The sequence below is a fragment of the Camelus bactrianus genome, chromosome 11, assembly GCF_048773025.1.
Source record: "Camelus bactrianus isolate YW-2024 breed Bactrian camel chromosome 11, ASM4877302v1, whole genome shotgun sequence".
NCBI lineage: Eukaryota > Metazoa > Chordata > Mammalia > Artiodactyla > Camelidae > Camelus > Camelus bactrianus.
The window spans coordinates 25,541,547-25,557,370 of NC_133549.1; the positions used below are offsets into that span (position 1 = coordinate 25,541,547).

At 45.1% G+C, this 15,824-nt stretch overlaps 1 long non-coding RNA gene across 3 annotated transcripts in view; it reads left to right on the forward strand.

Moving 5' to 3' along the window:
• LOC123612780 (uncharacterized) overlaps positions 1 to 15,824 on the forward strand; it is a 430,881-nt gene that overhangs the window by 71,314 nt on the left and 343,743 nt on the right. The gene's annotated exons all lie outside the window — the stretch shown is intronic.

A 15,824-nucleotide genomic window follows, 5' to 3' on the forward strand; every position in this document is an offset into this window, starting at 1 on the left:
CAAGTGGAATTCTTGGAATATAGACTGTGTAAGGAAGCACATCTTTAACTTTATTAGGTATTGACAGATTATTCTCCAAAATAGCTTTTCCATAGTTTGTACCTTTGGATTGGGAGTGTGGTAGCTTTCAAAAACCACCGTCAATATTTGTGTCAAATGGATGAAATGAAATGAGGAAAGATGCATTTAACAACATTTGAACTGAAACAGTACAAGTCTCGCAGTTTTGACTTTCAGACAGCCTCCTAACTTATTGTCACATGCAGTGTAGGTGTGCCCTTATTTTTAAAGCATAGCTTCAGTTTTGCTGGACCTGTCATCCAGACCTCCCATTGCTCTGATTTTTGAATATGTTTTTCATTTATTGCTCAGACACCAAATACCCCACACATTTTAGTAAATTCTTGCAGTGTTTTACTTCAAAGAGAGAAATGCTTCGTATTATTAAAACAAGTCTGAACCATGGGAAGGGTTTACCATGTCACAGCAAAACTAGAGGAAAGGGGATGTTACAGAGCACAACTAGCTGGAAAGTATTTCGAAGATGGCCAGATATTGTTTTTACTTTTAAGGACTTGATAATCTAGTTGTAAGTGATGGACTATTTGACGTAAAATGATTAAGCAACAGTTTCATAGCAACATATTAGCAAGTATATGGAGGGTGCATTTTCTATATTTTATGATGGAGGAAATAAGGAATAAGAGATGTGGAGCAGGGTAGAGTTCGCTTTGAAGGACCGGTAGGAAATTAATGGTCGTAGAAGGAAACTCACATGTATGATAGGAGGTGCCATTTATTATCTTCACCTCAGTTGATTAATAAGTCCTGGCGATGCTGGAAGATTCTAAATCTGTACCTTCTTGAAGAAAGGAAATAGAACATTGCTGGCATGGACGACATTTCAAAGTGACTCTTGCCTTCTTTTCTACCAAGTGGAATCAATGGCCGGGGATAACCAGAATTTTTAACTTAACCATTCAACTCTGGGGACAGGCTTCCTGTCTGTGAATTTTGCCAGGGCCTCTGAGTCCAGCCCCGGAACCAAGCTGTAAACCTAAAAGAGCATCCTGCCATTTACAGTTTCACCAGTTTGAGACAACCTGTGTAGACAGAGCGCAAATGTCACTTAGAATTGAGAAGCAAAGGCACATTTGCCAGAGGAACCTGGCCAGTGGGGCCAAGAAATAAAGTGAGGCCAAGCTGGCAGCCACTCCAGCAAGTTTGGTCGTTGGTGGTGCCTGTGCTTGGGGAATGTGGGGGAGTGGGAATGTGGCACCGAGATGTTATAGGCTCTCTTCCAGAAGGAGAACAAATGCACTCTTCGGCAAGTTAACATTTCAAAGTGATTGGGGATGAGTTTCATATCATCTTTTGCTTTCCAGAGTTTTCTTTCTGCAGCATCACACCACTTCTCTCATTGAATCTTCCCATTGTTTCCCTACTACACTTATAGCAGGGTTTCTGAATGTCAGCACTGTTGACATTAGGGGCCAGGTAATTCTTTGCTTTAGGGTTGTCTTGTGCATTGTAGGATGGTTAGCAATAGTCCTGATCTTTACCTACTGGATGCTGGTGGCACCAGCTCCTCTCGCTCCATCTCATGACAGCCATGACAATCAGAACTGTCTCCAGTCATTGCCAAATGTCCCCTGGAGAACAAAATTGCCTCTTGTTGAGAACCACCAACTTAGAGTAACATCTAACTCCTTTGCTTGGCCAGCACAGCCTTGGTTCCTCTTTGATGTCTCCTCCAGTTGCCTCTCCTGGCTCAGGACGTCCTTCTGTTCTTTGCGCCAAGCACCTTCCCTCCTAAGGGTCGCCACTCAGGGCCGACAGCTCAGGCTGGAAGGCGCTTGGCTCAGATCTTCGCATGGCTGTCTGGCTGCTTCTTATCCTTTAGGTTTGAGTCAGAGGCCTTCCTGATCTTCCTCCTTTCCACCCCTGTCACTCTCTCTCCTATTACATCCCTCTGTTTATTTTGTTCATCACGCTTGTCTCTACTGGAATGGTCTAGATACTCCTTTTCTTTCTTGTTGATTATCTGTCTCCGACTAGATTGTGAGCTTCCAGGAGTAGAGACCATGTCTATCTTGCTTATTATTCTGTCCTGGAGTCTAACACCTAGTTGGTACTCAATAAATTTTAGCTGAATGGAATTATGAGAAACAAGTGCCTAAAGAAGTAGACCAGATGACCACTTCCATACCAAGTGGAGGCTGCTCTGAGGATGATGCTGAAAATAGGTTGAATGGGGTGGACTTGCCTGAATGATTTTTTTGGGAAGTGACTTTGAGTTTTACAAACCTCTAAATTCTGCAGGCCTCCTTTCTTCACACTTCCCCACTCTCATATCGTATCAGTTTTTGTGGTCACACCAGCAGCCCCCTAACAGATTGTTGTCTTGCTGAAAGTCAGAGGTCACGCACAAGGCCTAACTCATAAACTCCACTGGTGACAGATTGGCATGGGGGCGGGTTCCAGTTCCTTCCTAAGCTCACCTCTCACAGTGGTTCTTTTCAGCAGATAATTCCCTAAATGAGCTTGAAGTTTACAGCGCAAAGACCAATGGGGTCATTGTATTCGGCTTTGAACTCTCAGCGCGGGTCCAGCACAGTCAGCGTTTGGAGGCTGTGGGCAGCCCCTCTTGGTCGGACAGAGGATGCTCGCCGGTTTCAGGCCGGGGTGTCAGGAGGGGCAGGGAGAGCCGCGTTAATAAAAGCAGTGAGAGCGGAACTTCAGCACGGGGCAGTGAAAGAGCTCAGTTTTACTTTGTTCTCACACATTAGGTTCTGCTTATAGCAGACAAGCACCAGTGAAAATGCTCTGGAGAGAGGCTTCGTGTAGGAGCTGGACGTGGCTCCATCAGATGTGTCATTTCAGGAATGTCGCCAGATGTATTGACTTACCAGCAATTGCTGTGGTGCCATCTGGCCTCACGGAGGCCGCGTTCGGGATGGAAAAAGCTGAACAGAAGAAATGAAATTTGTTCATCATGCCATTACCCTTGCTGCTTATTTAAAGAAGGGAAAAAAATGTAACTTCTTGGCAGGGGGGATGCCATTTGAAAATAAAATATAAAGATTTTAAGGAGTAAGAGTTCCAGAACTCCAAAGTCGGCCGTGATGTTTACATAGGGACTTGAAAGCTGGTCCCTTTTGCTATCATAGTGCACATACGTGTATTTTGTTCAGTGTAAAACTTCTTTGAGACTCTGCTGTTCCACATGTAAAAAAGTTAACCCCTTAGATCCTGATCATGTGAGTGAGCTACCTTATAATGCTTCTTGGAATGTCACTGAATACCTAACCCTGTGGCTTTTACCCCATGACTGGGATTTCTGCTTTATCCCAGCTTATGGTAAATAGCTGGGATAGTTGTCGCCTAGTACAGACTGTTTTCCTGCATCAGAGAGACTCTCCAGGAAGATCAGATTCAACTTGCTTTCCCTCCCCTTGTCCACGACCCTTCTCCTCCTTGTAGTCATGATTTCATTTCTGAGCATAGCATCAATCAGTTGACTCAGTCTGGGGGTGACTAGGCTGTATAAATATTCCAGAGGCTGGAATTTATATGCTTTTCTGGGGTAAGCGGTAGAAACACTGTTGTGTATTCAGAACCAGTTACATAACCCGCAGGGTCCAGTGTGAAATGACAACATGGGATTCTTTGTTCAAAAAGTAGTAAGACTTTCAAGATGGCGACAGCAGAGCGTGTAACCAAGTATGGGGGGCCTTCTGAGTGCGAGGCCCTGCGTGACTTCACGGATCCCACATTCACGAAGCCTGCCCTGTATATATATTTTTTCATTATCCATCCTTACCTCTGTATGAAATTGCCAGGATCCATCCTCAACACTCCCAGCCCCTACGTTCTGCCCCAAACATTCTATTGGCTCATTTAGCCTTCAAAACTCAGCTAAAATGCCTCTTTTCTGGGTCCACCTGCCTCCCCCTCATCCTATAGTCCCCTATTGAATTTTCAGGGTTTTTTAGTTAATAAAAGAAGCACTTATTAAGTACTGCTGTATGCCAGGCACCCAGGACACAGAGTTGGCTTTTTTCCATAAATTCATTATCTCCTACGTTGTTTTCTTTCACTTCTCTCCTGCCTGCCCATCCTCCTTACCGCAGGCTCAGACAGTGCTACCCGCCCAAAGAGAAGACAGCCTGAGGGCAGGACCTAAGGCAAAATTACAGATAAAGAGTTGAGAAAATAAAGGCTACCCTCAGCATGCTGGTGTGATTTGTGTGTGGACTGTTAACTAAGTAGGAACATAGTCCTTTGGAGGAAATTACAGTGTATTCCCCTGTAATTTTGGAATTTTGGATTTGCTAGTTTAATTCTTAAAGGCAACAATTATTATCCCCATATTATAAACTAGAAAACCAAGTCTCAGAGAGGTAATTTGCTCTTTGCCATGAAACCACTAAAAGGTAGCGCTCAGATTTGAATCCGTGTTAGATGGACTCCTAAACTGCCATGGCATTTGGTCTCAATTCTGATGATCTGTCTGATTATGTGAAAAAGGATGGAGAGGAGGAGGCTGTTCTAAGTGCAAGGACAGAGTGGGAAAAGGGATTGGGCAGTCAGATACAGGACATGCTTCATGCTTCGCAGATTCCCTCACATTTTCTTACATGTATTCTCTCCGGGACTTCTCATCCGATCGTGTGAAATACGGAGGGAAGGTAGTTTATTGTCTTAACCTGCAGCGTGAGTGAGCAGCTCACTTTACCTGGAAAAGTCCCAGTGCCAGACACTCTGCATTGCCTCCCCAAGCTCACTCACCTTTGTCCACATGCCCTTGCTTTTGGTTGCAGACATACGGTCATCACAGGTAACTAGGAAAACTCCAGACCTGACGTCATAGAAAACTCAGGACCAATGCCACTTTTATTGATCAGAAGGCAACACGAGGCGTAGAAGGAGCCTAGGTCTGGGAGATAAGAGGTCTGGATTTGCTGCCTGCCTTTCCTGACTCCAGAGAGTGTGACTTTGGGTAAGACATTTGGTGTCTTTGCTCAGTCTCCCCTCCCTGTAAAATGGGCTCTATCATATCTCCTTTTTGCTCTGACATTGTAACATCCTAAGGAATACACTGATTAGCCAAAGAAAAACTCAACCATTAAGAAACATGAGAAAATTAAAAAAAAAAAACAAAAACCAAAGTCTTCTGATAGTCTAGATTCTGTAGGAGAATAGGGTGAGTGATTTGTGGCAGGTGAGTGAGTGGTTTTCCTTCCTCAATGGCTTATTTGTAAAACTGTCCCTCTGTCTGATTTGAACATCAGATGTCTTCTGAACCCAGCTGGGCTGGCTGCATTGTGGAGGACAGAGACCAAGAGCCATCATCCTGACGAAAGAACAAGACTTTTACATTTGCTATGGTGCCAAAGGTGGGGAAAACAGGGTAAGTGGGTGGAAGCTAGAGGGAGACCAATTTCAACTCAGCAAAAGATGAGATGCCTCTGATAGTGGAGTCAGCCTCCACTGCCACACCCGCTGCTGTTCAGTTGAAGCAGATGCCCATTTATTGTGGCCCCTGTGTGCGCGCGCGTGTATGTGTCTCCAGATGAAGAGCTATTTTTAAGGACTTAAGAAAGTTTGGAATTTTTTTTAGAGGTTCGAGAAAGCCCCAGGGATAGGAAGATACCTCCTCACTCCTGCTAAAATCTCTAACAACCTCCGCATGTATAAAAGGCTCCCAAGTATTACAAACTCCAGTAAGCAAAGAGCCCTCAATAAGCCCTCTACAACATAAACATCAATGAAAAAGACTGTTGTGAACAATAGGCAGATGCCCGAAGATTCCAGATGGACTGCAAACCCCATCCTGTCCGACTGTTCTAGGTTGCGGTCATTTCTCTCCCCTCTCTGCTGCAGCCCACCTGGTGCTGTCAGTTCCGTGGTGGGAACAGCATGGGAGGGGAAGAGAGAGATCTGATCTCCCCAAATCTTTTTTGGTCCCGCATCTTAACCACTCCGTGGTTCTTGTCTCAGTACTCTGTACCCATGTTGAGGATTTCATTTTGCTGGGAAGAGATTCATTCTCCTGGCTGGGATGCAGGGCTGGATTTCCCTGGCTCCCCAGCATGGTTCCGCACAGTGACACGAGAACATGGCACCCTGGATCATAGAGAAAAAGCATGATGGCCTGGGAAAGCTGGGCCTTCTAGTTCACGTCCAATAAAATAGAAAATCCTCTTTATGTGTTTACACTCTGGGTAATTGCATTTCAGGTGCCTCTGCTGGAGTGCTAATGGTTAGGGGAAAAAGTTCTTGCTTGGTGCCAGAGGTCAGATGACTTTTGTTGGCTGGTGTGTGAAATGTAGTCACGTGGAAATGCCCAGCACAGTGGGAAGTGTCCACCCCAGAGGTCCTCAGTCCTTGAGTGGGAGAGTTCAGGCATGGGCACTGTCCAGAATCTAGCTTTCTGAGGGTCAACCAAGAAGCCTGTGAAACTTTCATTCTTTTTGGAAAAAGGCTTTACGATGGTAGAATCTCCTTCCTGATGGCACAGTGTAATGAACATAATGAGATTAAAAAAAGACGTGCCCTGCCTCTAACCTCATGGATTTCAGCTCCTGCTGTATTTGTGTAAATGTGGACAGAGCAAGACACAGACTGGAGAGACGAGGGGTTGCTTTTTTAAATAAAACCTCACAACCCCTCTTGTGCGGAGCTAAGTGGACAGTCTCTGGATAAATACCTTTGAATCCCGGCTTCTTTACCTGCTAACTACGTATTTTTGCCAAGTTATTTGTAACCTCTTTAAGCTTCAGTTTTCTCGTTTGTAAAATGGCAGTAATAATCCTACCAGTCGCATAGGGTGATGGGAGGATAAATCCACGCGAACCATTGTCGCTGCCACGGCGGTGAGTGTGGGATGAAAAATATTCGTGTTTTTATTATCAGCCTGGTGCTGTTTGTCTCATTCAACACACCCCTCCCTTTTAAAATGCAAGCAATATCTATACAGGAAGTTCTGTAAATGGAGAACTTGTGTCGGCTGGGTTCAGGGCCTTATTCACGGGCTCTTGATGCTTCTTGGGGAGAAAGGAGTGACTCAGGCTGGTACTTACAGAACTGGGCTAAGTCTCTGGTATGTACATCTGGGCTTCTGAGAAGCACCTAAAACTTGAGGACATCACATGACCTTTATCTAAATCTCTTGGGTTTGCAAATGGAGCTTTGATTTCACAAGAAGGCTTTCTGGAACTTCCTGCTCCTGGTCCCGGCAGCACCGTGAGAATAGCCTTCCCTGTGTATTTTGGCCAGGGTTGGCCGGAACAGGGAAACGCAGTGATGTGCAGAACTCAAGAATAATACAAAAAAGAGTGAAGTGATACTTTCCGAATTTCAAAATTTTCTGTTTGGGTTCATTTCAGACTTGAGTCCAGAGTCATGGGGCCGGTTCTCCTGCTGCTCCCAGGGGGCGGGCAGAGTGTGCTCTTCATCCCTGGGGAGTTAGGCAGCCTTCTTTTTCACGTGTCAAGCCTCCTGTTTCACGCAACAGTGATTTGAAATGTTCTCTGGCTCTCTCTCATGTTTTCCAAGTAAAATCCCTGTGTTTCCCAGTCCTTTAGGACTTCCAGTGAATGTCTTCAAGGAGACCTGTGTAGACCGCACTCATGAAGTTGGGTTAGAAAGTGACTGACTCCAAACTTTATACCTGCCTCTCGTTCAGCACTTGCTCAATGAGCTAAGCACTGACCTTTAAGATAAGTAGATTTGTGGACCGGTGAGATATTAATTTTTTTTTATAATGAAATCTGCTCGGCCAAACGAACTCTTTATTTCCTTTGGAGTGGAGCAAAGACTACCTTCTCCTTTGATTTCTACCGGGAATGTTCCAGCACTTTTCCTGATACAATGCCTTTTCCCTGGTACTTAAAAAAAAAAAAAAGCCATCTTTTAACTCTCCTAATCAAGTTTATTTGAAAGAAATGTCTACGGGAAATCTAAAGGTGGCACAGTTTATCATGTGAGCCTTATCTCAGTTTGGCTGACAGGACAGTAAGGGAATGTTTTCTGGGGTCTGGAGATAAGATTTCACTGATACATATTCACTTCAACGATATAGTGAAACAATGATAAAGTGGAATCTAAATTAGGTTTTCACCCCTGGTGGATAGCACTTTAAAGAGCTTTTCTGATAAGGTTTCAATGAGTCATATTCTTTCAGATATTGATTTATTGCTTTCAAAGAGTGTTCCGGGTTCTCTAAGCATTGGAACACTGGCTGCTTCCCTTGGTGATAAGAATGAGCCCTTTAATATTTATTCAGTTACAGATGCTTTGGGCACCTATTGTGTGCTCTGAGGAGTGTTTACTCAGTCTCCTCTATCTAGAACTTTCTCCTTTAACTACTTAGAATTCTTAAATTCTTAAATTCTTAAATTCTAAGTGCATTTCTTCCTGTCCCTTAAGGCCCCGTTTATAAACATCACTTTCTCTGAGAAAGCGTCATGTTCCCTTCCCGTGTGCTTCTTTGAGATGGTCTTTACTGCAGGTTCTAGCAGGTTCTAGCAGGTTCTAGTCCGTATAGGCTTCTTAGTTTGTCGGGTGTTCCCTAGAACTGAGGACTTCTCCAGAGCAGGAAACTTATCTTTTTCTCCTTCTTTTTTGTCTTCACTTTGGACTTTTTCTGTACTTGGAAAATGGTTAGTGGATGAATGTTGAGTGATCGTCCCAACAGATGTTGAATAAATAGATTGTCACCTCTTAAGAGGATGGATGATCTTAACGACTGAGAAGACAAAACCTCACACTGGACCCAGTGCTTCAGCTGCCTCTGAGGAGTGGGCTTTGTCCACAGACCCAGTGGGTCTTGGTGGGGGCAGCAGATCAACTGCTGTGCGACCCGACACACATATTGCCTCTCGGCTGTGGCGAAGGATGACCTGCCCTCTGTAATTTTTGGTATCGTTCAGTTTGGCTGTGTGCTGAAAGAATGAGTGGTTGAGTTTATTTTCACATTGGGTGGTCCGCAACACAGATCACCACAATCCATAAAGCTCCCCACCCTCCATGAAATCAACAAAACCCCAGCCATGGTGTGAATTATGGGCCTAGAAGCAATTCCTGCATCTGCACAGCAGGTCCTTTTTCAGTGAGTGATGCTTAAGTTAATTTGTCACATTTCTGTCTGAATTAACCTGATTCTTAGTAAGTAGGCTCCGAAGGTTCATATTGCTGAACAAACAAATGAACAAAACCAATTGTCATGGGATGAGGAGGAAAAAAAAAATCTTGATCTTCAAAAGAAAAAACAGATCCCTAGATTTTTTTCTTTTTTAATTTTTTAGCTTAAAAATTTAATTTGATTTTTTCCCCTGTATTATCACATTCAAGAAAGGAGAAAGAAGGAATATGTAGCTCCTTAAGGTGCTGTGTTGACCACCTCTGAGATCAAAGTCCCCCCTCCACCCCAGCCCCCAGAGCTATTTTTCTAAGTCTGCCAGGAAATTCCTCAGACACCCTACCTGACAACTGCCTGGCCCTGAGACTCCTGTTACCGGGGTGACAGGCTGATTCAAGCCTCGCCCAGACACCCTCCGTGGTCAGTTGTGGCCTTGATGTTGGGTTTTTAGCAAAAGGGTAAACTGTCCTTTCAGTCTCTCTGGCTGCCATATTGGCTCATAGGCTCCAGGACAGAAGCCACATCCTCCGGTGGTGTCTGTGGGAACTTCAGAGACGACCAAGGGCATCCGGCAAAGCTGTCACTCCCCTCAGGACTTTCCTGGACTGGCCAGATCAGGGCCCTTGCACCCCTCCTCTCTGCTGAGGTCTGCCCTCATCCTCAGCGCTTTCAGACTTGGTGGATAGTGGCCCAGGGTTTCTGTACACAGACCTCAGCCCCGAAGCTGCCCTGGGCCAACACCATAGCTGAAGGAGCTTCCCTTCATCTGGCAAAGCAGAGTGAAATGTATAGAAATCTCAGATAATACTGTACCAGCATACACAGTATGTCTGATTTTAATAATTATAAAGATCTCTGTTGTATACACGTATATAGTGTGTGTAAAGTACATATATATGGCTTCTGTGTAAGATTTCATTTTAAGAAATAATACTTTGCCTTCAGCAAAAATTCAAAACCACTGGTATATTTAAAAGAGCATTTTCCTTATTCATTCTCCATCCATTCATCCATTCAACGAACACCTGTAGCATTTCCAAGGTGCCAGGCTCCATGCTGGGGGTGTCACAAATATAAACTCATTCAATCTTCACTACCACCCTGTGGTAGGTACTCTATTGTCTTCATTTGGTGAATGGGGAAACTGAGGTGCAGAAGAATTAGGGTGTTGTAGCCCAAGCTATCTGGCTGGGTCTGCTCTCCCACCCCCTAGACTTTGCAGCCCTCCACCAGGACAGACCCTCCCCCAACACAGACCCTCCCGGCTACTCTCTGTCCACAGACTTGGAGCCCTGGGACAGGTGGCCCCACCCCTCCTGTCTACTGCCAGCGGCAGCTTCACTCCATGATCTCCGAGGTCCCATTCAGCACTGATGGCCGGGACTTTTAAGTCAGAAGACTGGTCGTTTGACGTACTGTGTGTTTGACACCGTGGCAGCCAGCGAGAGGGTCCCAAGTACAGGGATTCCAAGATCTGCAGCAGATGTGGGTCTCAGGTCTCAGGTCTCAGGTCTCAGGCTGGACTCTAGACAGCCCTGACAATGGCCAAGCGGCTGTTAGATGGTAATGAACATGAGCCACTGCAGATCACTAGCAACCTGAACCAGATGTGTCTCAGCTCTTAGAAACAGAAGGTCTGCATTCTATTGCCCATCAGCTGGGATGGGAGAGACAGCAATAGTTACACTTGATCGTAACTGCAACTTAAAACAGTTCTGCTTCCATTGAACTGACACTTACACCGAGCAACCCTTAGAAATCAGAAATGATTTACTAACTGCTAAGTAAGTCAGTAGTGGCATAAGTTGCCTGAGATTTTATTAAAAATTATAACAGATTTTATGAATATAATGAAGTAGAGAGTAAGTAAAGAATCAATAACTCTGCCGGCTGTTTTTTCCTGTGTAAGGGATCACTTATATTGTCACAGTCAGCTGTCATACTCGGGGGGAAAGACTATACTTTTAAGAGAGAAAAAAGCTTTTAAGTGACTATATCTTTAAAGGCTCTAGTGAAATGAAATGTCTTAAAACGACTTCTAGGCATTAATCTAAGTTTTTGTGATGTTGGGGCAGTACAAAGCTACACAGAGCATGGCTTTTAACTCAGACAGGCAGTGCCATTTTCTGTGTGACTCCCAGAAAGCTTGCAAGTTGTACTCCAGTGTGATTTTGGGAAGAGAGTTGCAGGGACAGACGGAAGGAAATTTGAGGAAAAGAGAAAGTTGATGTTTCCTCTTTAGGCTAAAATCTCCTTTGTGGCACTAGGGTGGGGCTGGGGCTGGAGCTGGGCCTGCCTCCACAGGAATCTCTCACAGGGCTTTGGAGATTTTATGCAGCCCTGATCTGGCTCAGGGAGGGAGCAGTGGGCTGGTGCCCTGCAGGGCTGACCTGCACAAAACAGGGACTGGAGATCTAGTGGCTGGGGGTAGGGTGGAAGAGGTCCCCACGTGGAGAGGACATCACAGGATTTGTGATAATATCCCCGTTCATTTGGGAAGGGCCCCACTGCCACCCAAGCACGGAGCCTTGGAGCTGGATATTTAATAAGAGAGCAAACCCCAACAATTACAATAGAATATGGAAAGTGCCACAGAGGGCGCATGGTAGCTGGAGGGCAGAGCCCAGAGGGGATCTGGGGAGGCAGGAAACTGTTCACAGACAGGGGTGTGGGACGTTTGAGCTGGAACTGAGGAGTGAGCAGTGGTTTGAAGGATACGGGGATGGGTAGGAAAAGGCATTCCATCTCCAAGTCTAAGCACTGGAGACTGACTTCCTCCCCTCCTTTCTTCCAAAAGCATTTACTCGGGCTTCTCTAGCCAAAGTTGGTAGCCCCAAACCGTGGGGCCGCTGGCGCCGCTGCGCCGGCCTTCTGGCATTCCATCTGTAGGTGCTCCCTTCCCACACTCTGCCCGGGTTGGTCTGTGTGACAAGTGGCACATGGCAGAGGTGATGGTACTTCTGAGATTAGGTTATAAAAAGACCAGTTTCCATCATGAGTGTGTCCTCACACTCCTGGATCACTTACTCTGGGGGAGGAGCTGCCATGTCACAAGAACACTCACACAGTCTATGGAGAGGTTTGCGTGGTGAGGAATGAAAGCTTCCAGCCACAACCTTGTGAGGAACTGAGGCCTGCCAACCACACCATGAGTGAGCCTAGAGGCAAGGTCCACCTATCCCTGGTCAAGCCTGGAGGTGAGACTGCAGCCCCAGCCCGCAGCTTGACTGAAGCCTCATGGGCATCCAGCTTAGCTGCTCCCAGATTCCTGACCCAGAGAAACCTGATCTAATAAATGTTTATTATTTTAATTTGTGAAATTGGGGGCTAAGTTTTTATACAGTAATAGATGACTAATATAAAGACTACCTTCCTTCAACTTCATCGCTTCCCTGTTCCTACTCTCTAAAGATGACATTAGCTAATCAAGAACATGGCTGCTTGAGGCATTGGTCTTTGATTTGGGCAAGTGATGCCTTGTGCTGGGCCCCATGCTTTAGTGAGCTCAGTCATGTCTCTTTCCAAGGGCTAAGAATTTGCAGGGCCAAGAGGAATGCAGCCTTCACTGCCCGATTTCCACAGGGCAACTATCCAGGTACCTGGGATTCTCTGCCCAAAGGGACCCAGACCTGCTTCCAGGACTTGGAGGCATCATCCCTGGACTTGACCTTCCAAAGGTGAACTATGCTGCTGGTAACAAATGCGGGTCTGTGGATATTAAAGGGATGACTGTTCTTGAAGCTGTGGGTAGAAGTTGGATGTGTGGGCTAGGGTGGACATGTGTGCTCACAGGGACCCCCATGGTGTGCAAAGGGATGGAGAAGAGAAGAGAGCCAGGCTGATGGGCTCATCTGCCTCTTCCTCAACATTCTCACAAGAAACTCCAGAGAATTCTAAATTTGAACCCAGCCTTTCAAGTCATTAGGAAGGTGTATTTGTCAACGTAGGAGGACAGAACTGATTTTAACAGTTTGCGATCATAATACATACCTTTACAGTGTTTAGGTTTACGGCATTTATGCTTATTCTGGGCTCTGTAAATGTTAAAGGCAGTCACAGCTACTTGATCTCAAAAGGAATTTGTAGAAAACAGTTCTTTGGAACCAGAGTTGGTCAATCTATAGAAAAGAAACACTTTTCTACTTCTTAGACTCTGGGATAAAATGGAAATAAATAAAACTTTTGTTTTTATCTTCAGCTCTATCTATGTATCTGTCTAAATAGGTAGATTATCTATGTATCTATCCATCCATCCATCCGTCTTCCATCCATCCATTTACCTACCTATCTATCTAAAAATACCTTTCTCTTTTAGGACATTTTTTTCCCCCTCTAAGAAAATTTTCTGCTCTTTACAACACCTCGTGGCCACCTCACCTATTTCCTTTGTGGCATTCTTTTTGAGGACTGCTTTTTAACGTTAGGCTGGCTGGCCAAGGCTATTAGACACACTGGTGAGTTTGTGGGATTATTGGCGTTCTGAACTCAGTATCTCTGCTGTCCCCAGTTTGGAGAAAACTTCTGATTTCTCCACCATTTCTCATGCTGGAAAAATGCTTCCTCCCAGACTTGCTCTTTTGCTGTGTTCTATTATATACAGCCTCTCTATTCCAGTCCAAGAGTTGACGCATTTGACTGGTAGAAGTGATGGGATCTATATTTCCTCTATGTTTTGTTGACTTGTGAAGCTCTTTGTATAAATTATTCGTGTGTGGGTATTCTAACCACTGAGGGAAAGACAGAAAGAGAATCATTTTCTGTTCCAGCTGGAACTGGGATCTTAAACATAAACCATATTGCATTTGAAAATGGCCATCTAGTTTTATCATGCTCACAGGAATCTGATCGCATTCTTGTGTTCTAATGAAACCCAAAAGAGCCTGGCTGGCCATTAGTAAAATCAGTGACCATTAAACAATGCTCAGGTTACCCGACCCATATCTTTCCTTCCCTAAAGTATGCGATAGTGCCATTTTAGTAAATATGATACAGGAAAAGCAATTTTCAAGTTATTTCCTGATATCTAAAAGTATTTAATAATCTACAAGTTGAGGATTATTTTGGAGTTGTTTTCTCAATCAGTGTATGTGTTTGTGTATATATGCACGTCATGTGTGTATTAATTTTTTCTTTAAACTGATTTTTATTCTGCAGTTGTCCCACATGCCTTCTGGCCAAGTCAGGATGGGTTTGTGTATGAGAAATGTTGGTTCCTGAAGCAGTTGCAGCATCAAACAGTCAGCCTAGACAGAGTGTTCCAAGTTATCAGTGTAACTCTAAAAGACACGTTTATTTAATCCTGACTCGTAGGACTTAGGCCATCACGACCCTCCTTCTCCTTTGCCAGCAAAGTAATTGCTACCACATTTAACTCTATGAATGTGGTGCCATTTCCCTGCAATTGTGGTTAACTAAGGAGAAAGCCTGAGACACATAAACCTTCGTCTCTATGAGACATATACGTATGTCATTGAAATATGAGAGCTCGCCTTTACAATGGTATCCTTTTAGAGAGCCAGAGTTGTCCGAGGCTCCTTGGAATGGTTCTTAAAAGGCTTTGGCAGAGCTGCAAGCTTTCCTTTTTCTTTTCTTCTTCTATTTTTTTTTTTTTTTTTTTGGAGGGGTAGGGGTACAGATTAGGGAAGGAGAGAGGCAAATGGGTGGGGGAGCATTTATTTATTTTTTGTCAGGAATCTGGCATTATTCAGTGGAAGCCATTTAGGCCCATTTTCGGGCAGGGGCCTTAGAGTCTGACCACACTGGAAACGCTCACCCTGTGAATGCTCCGGTTTGTTGAAGGGCTTCCAAGGGGGAACATCTCCAACGTGCGGCCACTGGTGACAATCACCGCGTTGAGATCAAAGCTTCCCGGCTCTGTCTGCTGACACCAGAGCACACTATCAGAGGGCATACTGAACTGTCAGCAGACGTCAAGGAATTATTTGCCGGAAACCTAGTGAAACAGAGTGGGCTAGAAACACAGATCATCCGTATAAAGCACATCATTTAAACGCCTAACAGCTCCGGCCCGGCCTTCCCGGCGGCAGCCATCTCGAATGGAAACACACCACCAGGGCGTCGCGCGGGCGCTGAGCTCACTGCGCAGGCGCACGTGCCCCCAGCGGTGGATACAGGTGCATCAGCCCCTCCCACCCCCCAGTTCGCGGCTCGTTTGCGTTTCCGAAAGAACCGTAACATTCAGGAAATAAACACACCAGGGAGAGCACTTCTGCTCCAACGTACATACATGTGTAGGACATCACCTCTGAGTGATCATATTTTTATTTTGGAAATTTGGAAAGCACATTCATAATCACTGAGCCTTTCTGCAGTGTCTCAGGGTTTTCCAGTCAACCTGCGCGAGTCCTGCAGCGCCCCGGTAGGTGGGCAAAGTCTGTCCTCCTATTAAATGTGCGGGTGAGGAAGTGGAAATAGTCAGGAGCTACCTGCTGGCTGAAGAGAGAGAGAGCAGGCTTATGGAAAGGGCAAGTGGGAGTGTTTGGGTCCAGGTTTGGGAGGTCGTCATTGATTCTTCGGTCTTAACAAATATTTACTGAGCACTTTATACTTGCCAGCCGCTGGGATTAGCAAAACAGGAAGACTCCCACTTTTACAAACTTCCCATTCTAGAGGGGGTAACAAACTTTACATAAACAACCACACAAACATATAATTACAG